Raw genomic sequence first — 14932 nt, forward strand, 5'->3', positions numbered from 1 at the left:
CTTATTTAGCCTGGCAACATCCCCTGATAGTTATCAGTTTACAGCCTAGCAAAAAAAAAGGAAGTTGGAAATTGACCCTGGTCAGTGCTAGTACATATTTTGCTGTCATCTGCAGAGGTTCAAGAATACATCTCAGTAATAACTGCCGCAAAAAAAAATGTACTTGCAGGAGCACAGCAGAAATTTTTGATCAATAATTGCTTGAGTCCCCTCAGATCAGATGACTGTAAAAGTCTGTGTGTCTCAAGCAATAACCTTACCCTATTATTGGGGTATTATCAGGAATTACCTCCATCACATTATCATCAGTTAAAAGAATTATAAGACAACTGTTCAAAATGGTAATGGTGTATCTCCTTCCTGACTGTCCAATCTCATGCACAAAAATGAGAAGACTAAGAAAAGAGAAGCACTGATAGCATCTGAAAAGAACTTAAAACTTTCTTACACATAGATGAAATATTCTATCTTTCAAATACATAGCACAATAGATTATCCAGTATGGATTGGTAAAACTAACTATTGTTGGAGGAAAGAGCTTGATCTTGTTTGTTACTTTATGAACTGGCCCTTCAGAGAACTGATGTTATGTATTCATCGAGTATTACATGTTTTCAGTAAGTGAGATGTGCAGTTACTGGTGGCTAGTGTGATAAATCCAGAGTCCTGGGGGCACCCATGGGCCCTGACCAGATCCATCCTTCCCTGGGAATCCCCCTCCTCACTCCTTCTCTCCAGCTCTGCTCTGGTGCAGGGTTTTGTGTCACCTTGGGGGTGCCCAGAGGCAGTCACGACTGGACATGTGCAGGTCTCCAGTCCTCTCTTCTGGATGGACATGGGACAGGCATGATAGCCTTCTTTCCAGTCCTGTCTCCAGCACTCTGTGAACACTGAACCTGGATCTCCATCCTGGCATGCCTGGGGATTTTAATGAACCCTGCACCAAGCCCCCCTTTTTGTCCACCTTGTCTCCCTTCTGCAGGAATGGCTGAGGGCTCTGCCTTTTTCTGGCATCACCCTTGACTTCCAGCTTGTCCTCCCTTTTTCTTGCTGTTCCCTACACCAAGTCCAGCAATAAACTGGAAATTATGAGAATGCTAAGACTGTCCATAACAGTGTTCAATAGCCAACAACCTTTGAGACCAGAGAAACCCAAGGACAAAGGCAATAGGAGTACACAGTTAGCCTATTTTGTTCAGTGGTTGCTAAGACTATTCGTGTTTCACAAATGCAAGAAACAAACACCAAAGATGTTCCTATAATGAAACTCCAGCTTCTCTGAGCTTGTAGAAATCCGTCCCTCTGATGAACAAATTCTGACAAATATGCATATGCTTCAAAACTAAAAAAGAAAGAGCCAAAACCGGAAAACTCTTCTCTCCCTAACTCATTGTTTGGACTTAGTAAAGTTCACCAATTAATGATTACATACTCAAGCTGCTTCATTTTCTCCAGGGAGGATTTCACTCTCTTCTCTAACCCTACCAAAAAGAATATCTTCACTTCTTAGCATTCTTTTTGCCTGAGGCATAGAAAGGAGGATCATTTTATGATGTAAGTAAAAAGTTCAGTTTATCCTGGGGGTATATTCCTGGCTCTTCTTCATAACTACTCCACCTAGGACACTTTAATTGTGGTATGTTTAACTAAATAATCTCATGGTAGATTTCAAGTGCAATTTGTCACCACCAAGTAAGCAGAATTAACTGAATAGAAAACCCATCATGGACTGAAGAAGTGTCTGAGTTAAAAGAAAAGAAGAAGCAGACCTCAATTACTTAGTTATAAATTCTGCAAGACAATTCAATATATATGTATGCACATGATTCAGAAAATTAATTTTCCATATGCTGTTATCTTTGCATATAGCTGGGGTTTTATATCAAATGGTCAGTATCCTTTCAGAGATTGGATGTATATGGTACATATAAAAGGCAAAATTGGTCCTTCCTCAGGGATTGTTCAAGGTCTTGAGAATTGCAAAGACTGCTGAATGGAAAACACAATTCCACAAGAAGAATGGAATTGCCTAACAATGACTCCTAGCTGAATTAAGTTCACCCTAAACTTGCAATCCTGGTGCAATTCTGCAAATGGGTTTTCTCGCCAGAAGGTTCCTTCAGCATCCCATCAGTGAAGCAAATTTAGACTTTCCCAGTTCTATATCTATGGGAATGAAATAAAAAATTTACTGGCACTAGGCACCATATCCTTCATAATATCCATTAGCAAGCAGCCTCATAACTTTTAGCACTGCATTTCTACTTCAATGTAACATGTGTCACTCACAAGTGCACATCCCTTCTCTTTCTCTCAGCAGGCATTAGTTACCTGGATGGGTATCTAATCAGAGATCCCTGCTCCTTCTAACAACATTTCCCTTAAATCTAAAAGGCAGTGTCTTCCTGTTCACAAAGAAATTACTGAAGTGACATAGAATCTCTTTATCTAAATTCTAACAAAATGTTTTTGGTCTGAACAAAATTTATCTGGTGGCCTATGTTTTAAAAGAGTTGAAGTTGTTGACTGTTGTGACAACCTTCCTATCCCCCTCAGTCCACAAATCTGTGATGTGGGTGCTTTGCAGTGCTAAAGAGCAAGACAAATGGTTTCACAAGATATTTTCACTGCCTCAAAATCCTCTTGAAGACCTGAAAGCTTACTGCTAATTTATCAGGATTCAAAACAGATACCATCTGCCGAGTATTCTTTTTTTTTTCTTCCTCTCAGGTAATCAGTCTGTACCATGGTGGCATGTTGTTCTGCCCTCTAGTAATAGTCCCTGGAAAGGGGACCTCTTGTGCACCAGCATGCTAAGATTATTGCTCATTTATTTCTGAGTTGGAGGTGAAATCATGTAGCCTCTGCTTCTTGACCCTGATGGTCAGGGTAACATTTTTCTAGCTTTTTCTTTAGGTAATTGAAACCAATTTTCCTTTTCACCTAATCTTTTTACAACAATATGCTCTTAAATAAATAAACAGAAAAGACTAGAAAAGGCTTTACCAAATGATGCTACCAGTTAATCAGAATCTAGGGGCTAATCCAGAAAAGGCAAAAATCAATACATTTCAATAGAAAACTTGCATTCTCCATTGTATCCTATTACACATAATTAGCTCATACTGGAACTGAAAGAGCATTAACAGTTGTCAGATAGAGCTTGAAATATTTTGAAATACTGTAGATCAAAGTTTTCTAACCTTGTGTAAAGTGACACAGGGAAATCAAGCAAATATAAAGCTAAAGCTATGCCATGAGCCTTGGGGTCTATATTATAAACTGTAGCATTACTTTTATGTTCTCTCTTTAAATAATATTGAGATATTTTGATCAGGCTAATCTTTTAAAAATAATGTTCTCCTGTCCAACTTTTATGTATTCTCATTATTTTAATAAGAATATATATCTGTTCATCCATGTTTATTGGGCTGAAAGAAAACTGGCTCCTTGTCCTGGTTGAGGGCAAATCCGGGAGGAAACTTCCAAAGAGGTCATTCTAGAAGGCAGATTCAAGTGATCCTTCCCCCTACTGGTTCAGGAAAATATTTCCTTGGTGAAAAGTGGAAAAAACCAATTTATTTAACAAGCAAAGTATTCTGGAAGTTCACTTTCTGAAAACAAACTCTGTGCTTCTTCTCCCCTCTTCGCTCTTAACCAGTCTTAAAGGTGGAGAACTTAATATCCAGCATAAACAGGACAGACAAATGGGGATACAAGCATCATAAAGTCACTCTAGGACATTCCTCTTTGATCATTAAGAGGCACTCTGTCATAATTATAACCATCCTCTAGAAAATACAAAGTTCGCAGAAATTGACTTGACAGAGACAAAAGTGAAAGAATGATTTGAGTTTGCCAAACGTGTGGATAAAAAAGTACAAATAAATCTGATTTTTTTTATCAGTAGGAAATTAGAATGAGTGAGCTCTTGAACTACCATGGGAGACTGGGAGGATAGCCTTGTGACCAGAAAAGGATGTTTTCTCTACGGTAGATTGATAGTCTGCCTTCTAGGGTTCTCCACTTAGAATGAAAGAAGAGCACTGAATGCAGAAGGGGCAACTTATGAATGCTGTGTGACTTTCACTGAGGTGTTTCAGCTTTATATAGTGAAGCAAGAGTTTGTCTGATAGAAGGGTGTGGATTATTTTTTCCAGAAACATAAAGGTGCAGTGACAGAACCAGAGATGGAAGATATTCCTCTATTTTAAAAGCTGGCTATGACAATGAAAAGGACCTTAATGATTACACTTAGAAAATGTGAAAGTTAAACTTATGTTGGCTGTTTGTGTGTTATTCAGAAGGCTTTACTGATGTCTTCCACTCACCATGGTAGGTTAGGTCAATCATAAATTAATTCTTATTTTCATATAGCTTCATATAGGTGTTGATTTCAGTTTTTCTCACTATTCTATTTTCCCTTGCATTGCCTATACACAAAAAAAAAAAAAAAACAAAAAACCAACAAAACCACAAAGAAACGATCCACAACAATGTTTAATGACTGCTGGATTCTTATGTCATGATTTAACCACTTTAATTTTCTTAATTTTATCAAATTCAACTAAATGTTGGTTAGATTGATCTACATTTGTGCAACTGTCATCAGCATGAAAACTATGGTAATTAACATTAATAATCTATAACTATGTCTACCTGGTTCCCTTCCCTTCTTTTCTGCCCCTTTCCTTCTTTTTCCATCCCTTTCCTTTCTCTTTCCTTTCCCACTCCCTTTCCTTTCCCTTTCCTTCCTCAAAACCTTTTTTAATAAGCTGATTTTCCAAAATTTGATGAAGAATAAATTTAGTGATTTTTTCCTTCTGTCAGCTACATGAATTTAATGCCTGAAGTAAAATTTTACATTACAGACAAAATTGAGATTATTCAGTATAATTTAGACTAACCTCTCAGTTACAAAATTATTTCCATTTCCTTTTACTCTCTTTCTTGCAAGCTGCAGAAATCAATCTAACAATATAGCCGGAAGAAAAAAAAATATTAAAAAATACACTCTCATTTTTATAACATTTCTTAATGCTATCCCATCCTACATATTCTATAAAATAAGTGAGGTTGTATTATGGATCAGTGGACCATCACTCCAGGCTAGCCCTCTTGTATGATCACACATAATTTAAAGAGAATATATTTCTATAATCTCCTTTTAGTTTACAGCTTTTCAACCATGCAAAGCGGTTTGCTAGCAAATAAATAAATAAATAAATAAATGCATCCTTGACACATTTATAGTCTGGTGACGGCGAGGGCAAAAATTGTTTAAAGTCCAAGCAATCAGACTATTATCGGGATTACGTGGAGAGGGGGAAGGGGCGCCCAGCACTTTAAGCAGAGAGAGGAAGGGATTGCTGGAAGCAGCGAGGGGGGAAATTGTCCGTCCTAGCGCTGTGCTCTGCTGCCACCTTGGCCGCGCCGCGGGACGTGCAGGCGGCCGCGCTCGGCGCCCGCGGAGCTCGGGCTGCGCCCCCGCGGAGCGCTCCGGCCCGGCCCGGCCCGCGGAACCTCCCTCGGACAGCGCTGCTGGCGGCCCCGCCCGCGGCCCCGCCGCCACAAACCGGACAGGGATATTCGTGATGTCCGAAGGGTCCGTCTGGGGGCAGTTTTGGGAAGGGGGGGTTGAGTGTGGCTGGGGGTTGTTCTTCAAATGAGGTTCATTTGCCTGCTGTGCTTAAAATCGGAAATTGGAAGTGTGGATAGGAGGAGGATTTTTTTTTTTTTTTCCAGTTCTTTTGCTTACTGTAGGATTCATCTCCTCCCTTGTCCAGCCTTATCTTACACATCTAATGAAGAAAGCACTGAAATTACCATTCACACACATCTACCTGCCTCTCCATCCTTCCTACAGCATGACCACAGGGGCTCTGGAAGGACCTCCCGGAATACCAGCTGCAGTCAGAGGTCGTGTGTTTCCCCCTCCTTTTTTCCCTTTTTTTTTTTTTTTTTTTCTTAGCGGGGGGGTGGGGGCAGAGAAGGCTGACAGAAATATCATAATTCACTTTAAGTATATATAAATGAATACTAGGCAACCAATAGAGTTTGTTAGTCTTGTTTCTCTGTTGTCTTGATGTTGTCTTGACATCGGGCTCTGGGCTGGTGGTACACACTTTGGAAAGCTTTCAAGCACTTCATTACTTCGTTTCATCTTTGAATTGCACATGCTTTTCTCTCAGTTTTAAGGTTTCTTGTGCTTAGGAGGAAACATGCTCTGACATGTTGGAGTTTGGTGGTGGCAAATATTTCCTTTGAGTACAAAGTGCCTGTGTGAAAAGGGCTTTTTTTCCTTTCTTTCTTTCTTTCCTGAAAATATGTTTCTTTCTCACTTGCTCCTTTCTCTGTTGTAGTTAATAACCTGTAAAAGAGCTGATTCTGGAGATCTGAGTGAAATGGCAGTTTTGGAATCGTGCTTTTAACCGCACCACGCTGGGGAAAGTGCAGAAGCTCTGTATATGTGCATATAAGAGGAACTCGTGCCATGCAGATGAGTTTGCAGACGCGGTGACAGAGAGGGACCGCAGGTGAGTCCCCAGCGATCTGCTTTGCCAAGAGGATTTTTCCAGCCCCTAATCACAGAAAAGCCCTCCATCTGCTCCCCAGAGCTGGCGGTTCTCATCTGTTTCAAGTGAAAATAACCAAGAATGTAAAATGGCAGGTAAAAAAGAACGCCCAGCCAAGTAGCCGGGCTGTCCTGCTTTCCCCCCAGCCAGCATTCCCCCGTGCTGGGGTCTCGCTCCCCGGGCGAGAGAAAGAGCTCCAAAGGGTTAAGCCGCTGACTTTCTTGCTAGGCAAAGTTTGAGGAAGAATATGTCTGAGGCTGGATACGCCGCAGCCCCGCGTTTGAAATCTGTCACCCTCACTTAGGAGCGCTGCATCTCTGCTTGTCACCGGTGAATAATGACGGCACGGCGATAAGATCGCTCGGCGGCGGTGCGCCGGGGCCGCCTGCGGGAAGAGAAGACAGGAAATTGCGAGGCGTTTAGCCGCTTCGACGGGGTGTTCCTCTGTGTCATCGGTGGGTGTCGGGGTCAAATGACCGGCTGGAGAGCAGTTTGGCAAGATAATTTCTTTCCTCCTTTCCTTGAGAGCAACCTTGGGTGTTGGTGACCAGCTATGGAAAACAGAGACCTCGGTGGTGATCCTTAACACAGTACCATGCTGGAGCCCAGCCGCGCTGCCACCTTCTCCCCTTTCAACCTGCCGGACCCGGTGGGCTTTGGGTGACCTACCGAGGAGGAACCCACTTCCGCAGGAGCAGGTAACGCCTGATTAAGTCACTTTCTGGATTGACACAGTCTTGATTTGACCAAAACGTGTCCTGAGTATCATTCACTGGTTTGAAGTATAAGCTGGTTGAGGGTCCAGGGACAGGGAGAGGAACAGGAATAATTCCGTCTAATCCCTCTGAGACTGGGGAGCAGCCTTGCAGAAGTTTTTAACATCCCCACTTTCCTCCCTCATTAGGGGCACAGAGGGCAGAAAGACTTGTGATCGACAATGGCCAGCTCTGCCTCCTGTGCTGACGACAGGTTGCTAGTATCGGGGACGTGGAAAACAGAGGGACAGGTGGATTACACATGAGAAAGAGAGGTTTCTCCGCCAGAAAATTCACTGGCTGTCCATCAGTTCATGAAGGTGATATAAATCATACTCAAATAAGAACTCTGAAAAGTATGCACAGGGGCTAAGAAAGAAAGAAAGGAAGATCTTAAAAAGTAAAAAAAAAAAAAAAAACAAAAAAAAAAAAAAAACAACAAAAAAAAAACCAACAAAACCTAGCACATTAGCCTTTGTACTCTACAGGACTCCTGATCCTTTCATCCCTCGGGACCAGCTGGCAGCTGCGAGCAGTTTCGACCACTGAGCAGCCCCTGCTCCGGGGCGGGGATGCGGGCTCTGACCGAGGGGCTCACCGGTGTCACACCCTCTTCTTGCCGGCCGGCCGGGACCCGCGGAGGGCCCCGGGCTGCCTCCCCTCCATCCTGGGGGCGTAAAGCGGGGAGGGAAGCGGGGTCTCCTCCTTAACTCCCTTCCACTTGCTGAGTCCCCTGAGAAATGCTGGCTACCTGCGCTCCCCGTCCGTGCTCGCTCCCCACCCCCATCACTCCGCGTAGGCGAGGGCACAAGTCCTTCTCCGAGCGAGCAGGCGGCTCGGCTCGGCACGGCTCGGCTCGGCACGGCTCGGCTCGGCTCCGCGCTGTCCGTACGCGGGGACTCTCGGAGCCCCCTCGGGGGACAGGAGGTGGAGGGCAGGGCGAGTGGGGGGCAGGAGCTGCGCCGAGCACACGGCGCTGGGCTGACCCTCGCCTCGCCGGGCTCCTCGGTACGGCTCTATTGAGCCTTTGAAGTCGTGAGTGGTTTAGCCCCCCCAAGTGCAGGGCGAAGGAGGCGCGGAGCTAATAGCGAGTGATTCAGCTTATGAGGTACGGCCGGGCAAATAGAACCACTGAGCGGCCAGGGGTGAGGGGAAGCCAACCCCGAGGCATTTCGGTTCCCTTTTCTGTTTCCTCGACACATGGCATTGATCAGCTCGCTCTCCTCCATCCCTCCTCAGCCCGTTTCTTAAAGTAACTCGCAGCAAAAGCTGTGCTGTGCGTTTTCTTTGCTAATGTAGGAGTTTGAGGCAAATTCTCTTCGCGCATCCCACGTTCTACCTTGACGGCTGTATCCTATCGCTCAAGTCCTTCTCGGTATTAAAAAGCTTTGTGTTTAAGTGGACTTTCAGGACAAGGCAGTAGCCTACCAGGGAGCTGGACGGCGGGGGAAGGGTTACTCCGAAACAAGCGCAGACAGCCCGGCATACACACACACACACACACACACACACACACACTCTCATATGTACACACACTGAATGTGTACAGGAGAAATAGAGGGGTGGAGGGAGGGGAGTGGGTGTTGTTACCGCTTTAGGGCAAAAGGCGGTTTCTCCAGAGGTTTTTAAGTCTTTATGTCTGATGATGAAAATCAGACAGAGTACTAGACGAGGTCCGTCTCTTCCCTGAGGGTTGGAGATTCTTTTATTCTGTGTTATATTTGTTGAATACTGGTGCTGTGTATCTAAAAGTTCACAAGGGAGGAAGGAGAGGAAAAGAGGGAGGTGGGGGAGGCGGGCTTGTCGGCGGCTGCACATGAAATATCGCCATGTTGGTGGAGAGCGCGGCTGTAATTATTGCTAGCGAGGAGGGCATCTCCCAGCACCGCCGCTCGGGGAGTTTCTCAGCTCACTTCCCGGCTTCCCCTCCGACACGCTCCGATACCCTCGGAGAGTCCCCGGCGCGGCGGAGCGGGGCGGTCCCGCCGCCGAGGACGCGCTGCGCGCACCTTCCGCTCCGCAGCGCGGCCCCGGCGGGGAGCGGGGTCTCCGCTGCCCCAACATCCCCCGGCCAGGCTCAGCCCAGCTTGGTTCCCGCGGCTGGAAGCGGGGGAGAGGGGGAGCCCAAGCAGATGTAGCTGGATAAATCGTCCTCAGCAAGCTAGGGGTTAAAAGCAGCCGGGGGGGAGACGGGGGGGGGGGGGGGGACGGGGGGGACGGGGAGGGAAATAAGGAAAGAAGAAAAAGAGAAAATCTAGCCTGACTTTGCCTCTTGGAAAGCTTTAGGTTGCAGCCCTGCCTTCCAAGCATTCTTTAAAGTAGAAATGTGGGAGGGACTCCAGGAGAGAGAGAGAGATGGCTATCAACTGAATTCATTACTGTAAACATCTCCCTGGGGTGTCAGGCAGGGAGGAAAAAAAGGCACGACTTACATTAGCAGGGAATAGTGAGATGTGAGGCATCACTACTGCTAAGATCATCCTGCAATCCCGGCTGGAGGCAGGCGCAGGACTTGGAGAGAGCCAGACACACGCTCAGAAATATACTCACATACATGTGTCCGATGCCTTCTCCGACTTACGAGGGTCCTGGGTCGCCGAGCCTACTCCTCATGTGATCTTTTCATCCTTTCCAGAGGACAGAAAGAGACAAAAAAAAAAAAAAAAAAAAAAAGGCAAACAACCAAAAAATCCAGAAAGAAAGAAACCCCGAGACCAAGCGTAGCCGCGGTCCCCTCTCGTTTATTTTTTTTACCGGAGGAGGAGGAACGGCGGGGGAAAGAGAGAGCGAATCGAGGAGAGAAAGCGCGTTGGGAATGCCAGAGCCGCGGGCTGCGCGCCGGAGGAGGCGGTGGCGGAGCAGGGGGTAGGACGATGCCGCCGCCTCGTCAGGGCGGAGGAAGGCGCGGGGGTCGCTCGGAGCGGCGGCGGCCGGCGGGGAACGGGCCCGCGGGCTCGGCCGGGAGCGGCGCCGGGCGGAGGGCGGCGGCGGCCACCACCGAGGAGCGGCGGCGGCGGCGGCGGCAGCAAAGTTTTGGTGTGGGGGGCCAGAGGCGCGGAGGGGGATTACGATCGGTGCCGGCGAGGGATTCCCAGACACCGCCAGGTACAGTTGGGATTTCATTTCTTACTCTTTTCCTTTCTGGTAATTCTAGCCCCGGGCGATCTAAAGCCGCAAAGGTGCCCTTTGCCTGCTCCCAGATGGCAAAGTTGCGGAGCCGGGATCAGGCTGTGTCAGAAATTCCGCCTTGGCCGCGTTAGAGCCCCGTGTCCGCGGCGGCGGGCCCGCGCTAGCAGGATTTATGAATGGCCGGCGGCAAGTGCGAGCAGGGTCCCCGGGTGCTCCGCCAGCGTGTGGCTCAGGAGCGGCGCTCGGGGCTGGCACTGCAGCCCGGTCCCGGGTCCCCGCCGAGCAGGGAGGGTGCCGAGCTGGCGCCCACCCCGCGGGGAGGGGAGAGCCGAGCACTCCCCCTGCGGCAGGGGCACCGGCAGAGCGCCCCGTGAGCACCGACAGCGGCTCTGTTCGGGAGGAGGCTCGGGGAAACGGGACCTGTAGAAGTGAGCCTTGCTGGGGAGAGCTGGCCGGCTTAGCTCGGCGCTGCCGAGTGCTCAGGAATCTGCCGGGAGGGTCGGGAGCTGCGCCCGGCAGGAGGATCCGTCCGATCCCCATCAGCAGCCTCCGGAGCGGGGCTGGCGGTGAGTGGGTGGGGGAGAGCTAAGGGGAATCGGATCGAGATTCGGAATACAAAGGATCCGCTCGGAGACCCTACGAGTTTGACGGGGATCTCACAAAATAAGAATAAATGCTACGGGGGGGCTGGGTGCGTGGGGCTGGTGCGTGAACAAAAAATAGCAGATGGCAAAAGGAAGTCAAGCAGCTGAAAAGACCTCTCTTGAATATGAGATAAAACCCCATAAAAGATAAATAAACAATCATTAAAGTTAGGAGAATAAGATTCGCCACCTTCGTTTCAGAGTGGGAAGCAGTCAACAGGAGCTTTTAATTAATTTTAATGGAGGAAATCTGTTTTAGGGCTTACAATAAGCTAATAAATCCAAGGCACAAATCCGTGTAAATTCCTGCACTGTGTGTGGAAGGTACTGATTGTATTTCTTCAGATACTGCCTTTTGCAATGCAGCGCTCAGCCAAATAGAAAGGGAGAGGTTCCTTACACGAGGAGCAGGAAAAGATACTAAAAGCAAGTCAGACCTCTCCCTCTCTACCTCCCTCTCCCTCCCTCATTCCTTCCCTCTCCCTCTCCCCCCACCTCTCTCTCTGAAAGTGAGCGTGTGTGTTAAAGAGAGGTTTATTTACTGTAACTAACTTTACAGTGCTTGCAGGGAAATTGAACAAGTTTAGAGGTTGAGATTGATCAGTTCTTGGATTTAATAAACCCAACTAACCATACAAACCCCCCCACAAATTTCCATGGACTAAATTCCTTGATGCATTCACTGACATGGTCTTTCTCCAAAGAAAGACCTTTACATATTTGTAGTTTGAGACAAAGCTAAAGAATTATTTTTTGATATATGTATTTTTGGAAGGGGAAAAGTTCATCCTGGCATTTTTTTCAAAACTCTTAAAAGGTACTGTACCTATATCTCTATTCACCTCTCTTCCCTTTCTCCTTTGAGAGTCAATATATGCAGTGTTATCACAGAGATATAAACTTTGCATAATGAAAAAGATCTAAACATTGCACAATAAAAAAAGACATAACAGAGGTGAGTTTAAAGTCATTATTTCTGTGTGACAAAAGTGATGTCAGAATGTGAGTGTTGATCTTGTTTCTGAAAATTATGTGAGGAGAGATTTCAAGAGGCTGTTTCAATGGTTGTTCTGTGTGCTGATATGGTAGCGAGGCAGTTAAGAGAGTTCAGGCCTGGAGTACTGTAGGTGAAACAAGTCAGAGCACTGTGCAAATACAGCGTCTATAAAACTACCTGTGACTAGAACAGTCATCAGTGTTCTCCAAAGTCCAAGGCTTCAGCAAGAAGTGGAGCTGGAATGCACCCAGCCTTCTTAAGAGCTGCTCCTCACGCACACGTACACCCTGTATTTTGTATAAGGTGATGTTATCTGTGTTTGGCTTGGGGAAGTCTGGATCTAATTTGAGCCACTGTTACAAGTTACATTTATATCCTGGCCTGCTGGATAGCTTGATTTAGGATGTGGACATATCTGCTTTGCGCAACCCTACACCCTTCCAGTTGGAATCTGCATTACATAGGCTGTGCTTTCCTTCAAGAACCAAGAATGTGCTCGCCTTCAGCTGCTCAAAATAGCAGTATCTAAAACGTGGGATGTCATTAGGGCTGACTTCCCTACCCTTCTGCAGCAAAGGAGGAGAGACAGAGTTTTACCAAGTGAAGAAAACAAAAAGCAGTTAAATCAAGTACGACTATCAGGCTTTTCCTGTACTGAACTTTCTATTTAAAGGACTAGAAAGAAGGCACACTTAAGATAATACTGTTTTCAGGAAAGTGAGAGCTTTATTTCTCAATCATTTCTGTTACCTCTTTAATCTCAAAATGAGTTCATTTTTGTCTAGGATACTTTCATGTAACTTTCAGGCTTTCGCTAGGCAGATTCAAATCCAGTCCATTACTGACCTCTATCTGTGAGAGGGGTGTAGTCAATGGTGTATTTTTCCCTTCTCCATAGTGGATAGGAAGCACAGACTATAAATTGTTTTAGTCTTTTATACCTGCAAGTCATCTAGTTTTTTAGGTTATCAATCTTATATTCATTGCAGACAATGTGATTTTTCAATTGTTTTAAGCAGGGAAACAAAAACAAACTCCAGTTCCAAACATGAAAGTGCTTTCAATCAATTTCAGTTATTCCAGTGATAATATGATAAATATTTGCAAAAGTCAGAAAAACAAGAAGTAACCAGTGCTGTCGAACATTAGTACTAAAGGAATTGCATTTATATTTGTCTGATGTTATAATACTTACTCTAAAGCAGGCTGAACCTGTGTGAAATTTCATTGCCCCTCAGTGCTTACATAATTGAAACTTGAGAGAAACACTCAGATCAGATATACTATGAGTAGAATTTATGGTAGGGTGTTTACAAAATGTAAGGAAAAAAAATCCAGTACTGTCTATATTAGGAATACATGTCAGAGATCAAGCAAAGAGGGGTCTTGATAAAACAGGTGGACTTTTTTAGGGGATTATTAAACCCAGCTTCCCGATGCTAATTTGCCTCTTGTTTATATCCACAACTATATTCCATATTTTAGTTAGTGATTGCAAATGGCAGTTAGGAACTTGACCAGCAAAATCTTTGAGTAGGTGAATACCACTGTTTGACATTTCTCAGATTGTAGTTGATTACCTCAGCACTTGGTAATGTGATGTTTTAAGGTGTTTCCTTCCATTCCCCTTGGGCAATTTTTTTAGGAGTCTTTCTGCAAAGCTTTTTATTTATTTCCTCAAGAAACCAAAAGAGTTGGAGCTTGCCCCAGAGGTGTAAAAATAGTTTTTTCTTTTCTATTATTTTCTTTCCATTTTTAAACAAATATTTTTATTTTTTCTCATATTAAAAAATAGAAAATAATAATGTACAGCTGTTATTTTTTTAAAAGAAGACTAATTGGACATGCACTGATGATATGAGCCTCAGTTTCCCTACAGCTATGCGTAACCCACACATTTCAAGTAGTTGGCTTATTTTAAAGAAAAACAACCACAAAAAGATCATCATTAAAATGATGGCATGTTTTATTCATTTATTTTAAACACACTGAAACCTTAATCCATCTATGATACTCAGGAAAGAAGTGTTTGAAATAAAAGCTCTGCTCTGTTTAACAAATTATATTCTAATCACATCAAATAATATGCCTCAGGAATACTACAATTTAATCTGATATTTTCAGGCACTGGTGAAAGGTGTTGGGACCTTCTTATACCTTTTCTTTTTTTTTTCTGATGGTTTTCCCCATTAACAGGTTGTTTGTTTGGTTTTTTTCTGTCTTTGATTCCTTTTTCTGATGTGGCCCCTTGAACTGTATCAAAATTAAATACTAGCAGCAACTTAAATCCATCATGCTCTATTCAGCATTCCTGAAAACTTAATGATGCAGAACAAGGTCTGTAAAGTTTCCCTTTTTAAAAGAAGTCTTGTGTTTCAACTCTACCTAGAAACAGTCTTCTGTATATTTTACTTGAAGCTATGACTGCTTTATTTGGTTTGAGGTTTTATTCATAAATCTCTCCTAGCCTAGTGTAGTGCAAGGATGTATTTAAAAAGGCATATGACACAGAAAATTGTTTATCATTCAAAGGTACTGTCTTTGAAACTGTTTAAGTCCTTTCAGAAAAAAACTCTCTTTTGATATACATCAGATCTTTGCCAGACTTGGTCCTGCAAAGTGATGGCTTTGCTTTGGCCCCAGGTGAGAAGTGACTTGCTTCCAACAGGTCAGTAGATTACTGTGATGGTCTGCACTGTGTTTCTGCAAATCCTGACCCAAGCAGAGACATACCTTGAGCCACAGAATCCAGTACTTACTACCCAGTACTTACTTTCTTTTAGCATCATTTAGTTTTGAAAACATCACAGTGAAAATGTTTGGGCGAAGTGA

The 14932-nt window shown here is 44.8% G+C and overlaps 1 protein-coding gene across 3 annotated transcripts in view; it reads left to right on the top strand.

Moving 5' to 3' along the window:
• The first annotated feature begins 7184 nt into the window (after positions 1 to 7184).
• FLRT2 (fibronectin leucine rich transmembrane protein 2) overlaps positions 7185 to 14932 on the top strand; it is a 58326-nt gene continuing 50578 nt past the window's right edge. The window contains exon 1 of one of the 3 annotated variants that reach the window (XM_058026952.1): positions 7185 to 7273. The gene's annotated coding sequence lies outside the window, so the exon portion shown is untranslated. The other 2 variants (XM_058026953.1, XM_058026954.1) reach the window with 2 other exon arrangements.

This window comes from Melospiza georgiana, chromosome 6, assembly GCF_028018845.1.
Source record: "Melospiza georgiana isolate bMelGeo1 chromosome 6, bMelGeo1.pri, whole genome shotgun sequence".
NCBI classification, from domain to species: domain Eukaryota; kingdom Metazoa; phylum Chordata; class Aves; order Passeriformes; family Passerellidae; genus Melospiza; species Melospiza georgiana.